The sequence below is a fragment of the Talpa occidentalis genome, unplaced genomic scaffold, assembly GCF_014898055.3.
Source record: "Talpa occidentalis isolate TD23 unplaced genomic scaffold, MPIMG_talOcc4v2.1 talOcc4.11, whole genome shotgun sequence".
Taxonomy (NCBI): domain Eukaryota; kingdom Metazoa; phylum Chordata; class Mammalia; order Eulipotyphla; family Talpidae; genus Talpa; species Talpa occidentalis.
In genome coordinates, this window is record NW_023601104.1 from 2,811,628 (window position 1) to 2,817,493 (window position 5,866).

Here is a 5,866-nt window from a genome sequence, read left to right on the forward strand (position 1 = left end):
TCTGTGTATTCTGAAAAGGGGGCATCATCTGGCAAAAATGCCAGTTTTATTCAAGGCTCCCCTCTGACTAGATGATCAAATTTGTTCATACCAACTTGCACAAAAATAGCAGACAGCCCTATGCTGCCAGAGAACTAGCAGGTAAGGATTTCAGTCTCTATGGGCTGATGTTTTGAGACTGCTTGACAGCAGTTAGAAAATTCCACCCCCTTGGTCCGTGTTTCTGAACCATATGATTGTCTTGGATGTTCTGATGCTGCTTCCCACCATGTATACCGTCACAGATTGATTGATTTGGTTGGATCACTAAATGTATTCTTTCCTAATTTCAGGTCATCATACTAGTGTTGATTCTTGGGGTACTGATTCTTGGGGTACTTGCAGAGCTGTGGCTTGAAGACCCACAGTTGGAGGAAAGGGGACTCACCATTCTGGCTAGGGTGCTTTTGGAAAAATGTATTATAGGAACCTCATGTTTGCACCAACCAAAACCTGGTGCCATTGGCACCGCAGAGTGAACAACACAGAAGTGATATGGCATTGGCTCTTCCCTGGCTGTCTCGGTCTTACCAGCCCTGGCCATGTCTAAAGTTCACCTTATTGAGGAAGTTCCTGCACTCCCTTTTGTGGCTGAAGATAAAGTTGAAGGCTACAAGAAAACCAAGGAGGCATTTTACTTCTTAATAAACTTAAGGTCTGGGGCCTCCCTGATAACCTAGGGGTTAAGTCTCAGCGCTATCACCACTATGGCCTGAGTTTGATCACTGGCCAGGGAGGTGACCCATGTGGCACAGCAGACCTCTCCTGTCTCGCCTACTGCTCCCCTCAGCAGTGCATTTTAGTAGATCCACTTGTTCTGCTCCCTTACTCTGTCTCTGGTGAGGCCTCTAATCCCCCAGACCTGTTTTTTTTTTTTTTTTAAGATTTATTTATTTATTTATACAAGCACTGGGTACAGTCAGAAGCGCGGGAGGGTGAGAGAATTCACCAGAGCCAGAGCGGGGAGCAGAGCAGGCAGAAGGACCGAAGTACACTGCTGAGGGGAGCAGCAGGCGGCAGGAGAGGTCTGCGCGCCATGTGGGACCCTCCTCCGGTGGCTGGGGAGCAGCTGGGGAATCAAATCCGTGCTGCAGAGGCTGCGGGCAGCTTCGCAACCCAGCGCTCAACCGCTGTGCCACTGGGGAGGCCCATTTTTTAAAAAATATTTTATTTTATATAATTCTTACATCATTTTTCATTTTTGCACAATGTATGCATTTTCATTTTGGTTGTATTCCCCATACAATTGCACCCCCCCCTTATTTTGACCCTAGTCCTTCCTCTCCCCGCCTCTCTCCCCCTGTAGTGTGTCTCTGGTTTATAGTTGCTTGTTGATTTTGATTTTTACTTTGTATTAATTAGTCTTTTTCCTGGTCCCTTATTTAGGTTTTCTAAATTCCTGCTATGAGTGAGACCATCCGGTATTTGTCTTTTTCTTTCTGGCTTCTTTCGCTGAGCATGATCCCTTCCAGCTCCATCCATGTTGCTGCAAACTATGTGTTTACCTTTTTTGAATGCTGAGTAATATTCCATGGTGTATATGTACCACATCTTCTTGATCCAGTCATCTGTTTTTGGGCATTTGGGTTGTTTCCATAGCTTAGCTATTGTAAATAGTGCTGCTATAAACGTAGGCGTGCAGGTGCCCTTTGGAATTAATGTTTCTGTGTCCTTTGGGTAAATACCTAGGAGTGGAATTGCTGGATCATATGGAAGCTCTATGTTTAGTAGGTCCAGAAATCTCCACACAGCTCTCCATAGTGGTTGGACCAGTTTGCACTCCCACCAACAGTGCAGAAGAGTTCCTTTTTCTCCACACCCTCGCCAACATTTGTTGTTGCTAGTTTTTTTAATATGTGCCATTCTCACTGGTGTGAGATGGTATCTCATGGTAGTTTTGATTTGCATTTCCCTGATTACAAGTGATGTTGAACATTTTTTCATATGCCTGTTGGCCATTTATATTTCCTCTTCGGAGAAGTTTCTTTTTAGCTCTTCTGCCCATTTTTTGATTGGATTATTTTCTTTGCTTTTGTTGAGTCTCTTCAGCTCTTTGTATATTTTTGGATCAGTCCTTTATCATTCGTGTTGTGTGTAAAAATTTTCTCCCAGTCGGTGGGATTTCTCTTTGTTTTGGTTATTGTCTCTTTTGCTGTGCAGAAGCTCTTTAATTTGATGTAGTCCCAGCTGTTGATCTTTGCCTTCACTATCACTGCTTTGGGTGATGTGTCTGTAAAGATGTCTTTGAAGTGCATGTGATGTAGTGTTTCGCCTGTATTTCCTTCTATGTATTTTATGGTTTCAGGTCTTATGTCTGGTTCTTTAATCCATTTTGAGTTGGCTTTTGTGCATGATGTGAGGTAATAGTCAAGCTTCATTCTTTTGCATGTAGTGACCCAGTTTTCCCAGCACCATTTATTGAACAAAGTTTCTTTGCTGCAGTGCTTATTCTTTACTCCTTTGTCAAAGATTAGTTGACCATAAATCTGTGGGTTTATTTCTGGATTTTCTATTCGGTTCCATTGGTCCGTGTGTCCATTCTTGTTCCAATACCATGCAGTTTTGATGATTACGGCTTGTAGTATAGTTTGAAGTCTGGGAGTGAAGAATGGAGTGCCTCCATTCCTTTCTTTTTTTTTCAGGAGAGCTTTGGCTATTCAGTAACCCCCATACTTCTGGTCTACACCCCAGTTCTTGTATAAAATAAATAAATATTAAAAAAAGAAAAAGGGCCTCCCCTGGTGGCGCAGCAGTTGAGCGCTGGGTTGTAAAGCTGCCCACAGCCTCTGCAGTGCTGGTTCGATCCCCAGCCACCGGCGAGGGTCCCACATGGTGCGACAGACCTCTCCTGCCAAGCCCGCTTCTCCCCTCAGCAGTGTATTTCATCACTCCGACTATTCTGTTCCCCGCTCCAGCTCTGGTGAATTCTCTCACCCTCCCGTGTTTCTGACTGTACCCAGTGCTTGTATAAGTAAATAAATAAATCTTTAAAAAAAAAAAAAGAAAGAAACTTAAGGCCTGGAATGATATCAAAAAGGTCTATGCCTCTCAGTGGCTGGCAAGGGCAAAATGAGAAACTGTAGTGGTACTCAGAGCAGAGGGTATCTCTCTCATGAGGACAATGGTATCATTGAGGCCTTCAGAAACATTCCTGGAAGTGCTTTGCTTAAGATAAGCAAACTGAATGTTCTGAAACTTGCTCCTTTCTGCATTTGGCCTGAAAGTACTGCCTCAATTCTGATGATCTATATGGCACTTGTTGAATAGTGGCCTCAGTCAAGGGTAACCACAACCTGCCCACACAGAAGGTGCTCAATACAGGCCTTCGCTTTTCGCAAAGACCAGAGATCCAAAGAGCCCTCCAAACACCACTCAAGAAGATTCATCGGAGTCTTGAAGAAGAATTCTCCAAAGAACCCCGTCAATCATGTTGAAGCTAAACGCATGTGCAAAGAACATGCGCCAAACACCATTCTTTGTCAGGCCAAGAACCACAAACTCCGTGGATAATAAGGCCGTGGTGCCTGCAGCAGCAGCAGCAGCAGCAGCAGCAGCAGCAGCAGCAGCAGCAGCAGCAGCAGCAGCAGCAGCAGCAGCAGCGCTAGACGCCATTTTAGATGAGAAGGGGGTTCCAGGCAAGAAGCCTATGGTAGGAAGAAAGGAACAAATCTGGCTCTTGGTGCGAAGAAACCAAAAAAGACTTTGATGGTAAAAAGGCTGAAACTATCAAGAAATCAGCAGCTGAAAAGAAGCCCACAGAAAAGAAACCCACCACAGAAGAAAAGAAACCTGCTGTGTAATCTTAAATTTGTTTATTCTGTAAAAGGCAAACATTTTGGCTAGCTGAATATGAATAAAGATCTAATCAAAGAGGCAATGTGACAAAAAAATAAAAACAAACTACCCTATGCCGATAATTTAACTTTGATTACATATAAAAACTGTACCCTTTTTGCCCCCCTTTTATATCTCTAATGTCACAATTTACATCTTTTTATTATGTATCCATTAGCAAATTATTGTATCTATAGCTATTTTTAATCATTTTATACTAGAGTTAAGCAGTGAACGCACCACCATTTTTAAGTATCAGAGTATTCTGGATTTGATCATGTGATAACTTATACCAGTGTGTGGTATATATATATATATTTTTAAGATTTATTTATTTATTCATATAAGAACTGGGGTACAGGCCAGAGGTATGGGGGTTGAAAGGATTCACCAGAGACAGAGCGGGGAACAGAACAGATGGATTGACTGAAATACACTGCTAAGGGGAGCAGTAGGCAAGCTAGGTCTGTTGCTCCCTGGCTGGGGATCAAACTCGTGCTGTAGTGGCTGTGGACAAATTCATTAGGTTGTGTCTTTACCCCTTGAGCCACCAGGGAGGCCCATGTGATATATTTTCATGTTAGTAATTAGTGTCTTTTCATTTTAGCTTGGAAGTCTTTTTGGTATTTCTTGTAAGACAGGTCTACTAGGGCCTCCCCGGTGGCGCAGCGGTTGAGCGCTGGGTTGCGAAGCTGCCCTTGGACTCTGCGGCACCGGTTCGATCCCCGGCTGCTCCCCGGCCACCAGAGGAGGGTCCCGCATGGCGCGCAGACCTCTCCTGCCGCCCGCTGCTCCCCTCAGCAGTGTACTTCGGTCCTTCTGCCTGCTCTGCTCCCCGCTCTGGCTCTGGTGAATTCTCTCACCCTCCCGCGCTTCTGACTGTACCCAGTGCATGTATAAACAAAACAAACAAACAAAACCAGCAAACAAATAAATAAAGCATGCCTCTATAAAAAAAAAAAAAAAAAAAAAAAAAAAAAGACAGGTCTACTAGTGATCAACTTAAGCTTTTATTTTTTAGGCAAAGTCTTTTTTTTTTTTTTAAAAGATTTATTTTATTTATGCATACAAGAGCTGGGGTATAGGCCAGAGGTGTCAGGGAATGAATGAGAGGATTCACCAGAGACAGAGCGGGAGCAAAACAGCCAGACATACTGAAATACGCTGCTTGAGGGGAGCAGCAGGTGAGACAGGAGAGGTCTGCTGCACCATGTGGGTCACTCCCTGGCCAGGGATTGAACTCGTGCTGCAGTGGCTGCCAATAGCTTCATAGTGCTAAGACTTAACATTCCTCTTTTGTATCTAAACCGACTTGGAGGTTTCCTAGATGGTCACTGGACAACTGAAAAGATTTGCTCCTTCTCAGGAAAGAAAGGAATAGTAGGAATGTGTTATTTGTTAATAATAAAGAATAATAGGGTTAAGGTTAATTTGTTAATTTCCACAACCTAATTAATTTAAAATATTGAGAATATTCTTTGGTTTTCCAAACCCAGGGTGAAAATTAAATAAACCTGACACATCAAAAGAGAAGCTCTGTTTTGCTATTAACATAAATGTTTCAGAGAATATATACTTTTTGAGTATAAGCACCCATAGAGAAAGTTCATGAACGATAACTTACAGACTGATGAACAATCTTTGTTTCTAGGATAAAATATCCTTTCCAATTGGGAACTATCATGAAATCACTTTATGTCATAAATGACTCACTAAGTCTTTATAGGTCAATGTATATTAATCTCAAAAGAAGATTCTGTTTTCCTCACTCCAGTATTGTTGATTATTAAAAGAAATTATCCAGAGCTGTTCAGTCTTATCATGCTCAAGTAGTTTCTGTTTTGATTCCTCACACTTGCTTAAAGGCCTCAGCTCCAAATTATAGATAATAAATTGCGTCTTCTAGAAGAAACATCAAAAAGCCTCAGTAACTAAATAGCCAAGTCAGGTTCTTTTAATCCAGAGGCAGGGACTTTACAGAAGCAGACAGCTC

The 5,866-nt window shown here is 42.6% G+C and overlaps 1 pseudogene; it reads left to right on the forward strand.

The window, feature by feature from the left end:
* Nucleotides 1–3,839, forward strand: LOC119239530 (60S ribosomal protein L4-like; annotated as a pseudogene).
* Nucleotides 3,840–5,866: the final 2,027 nt, after the last annotated feature.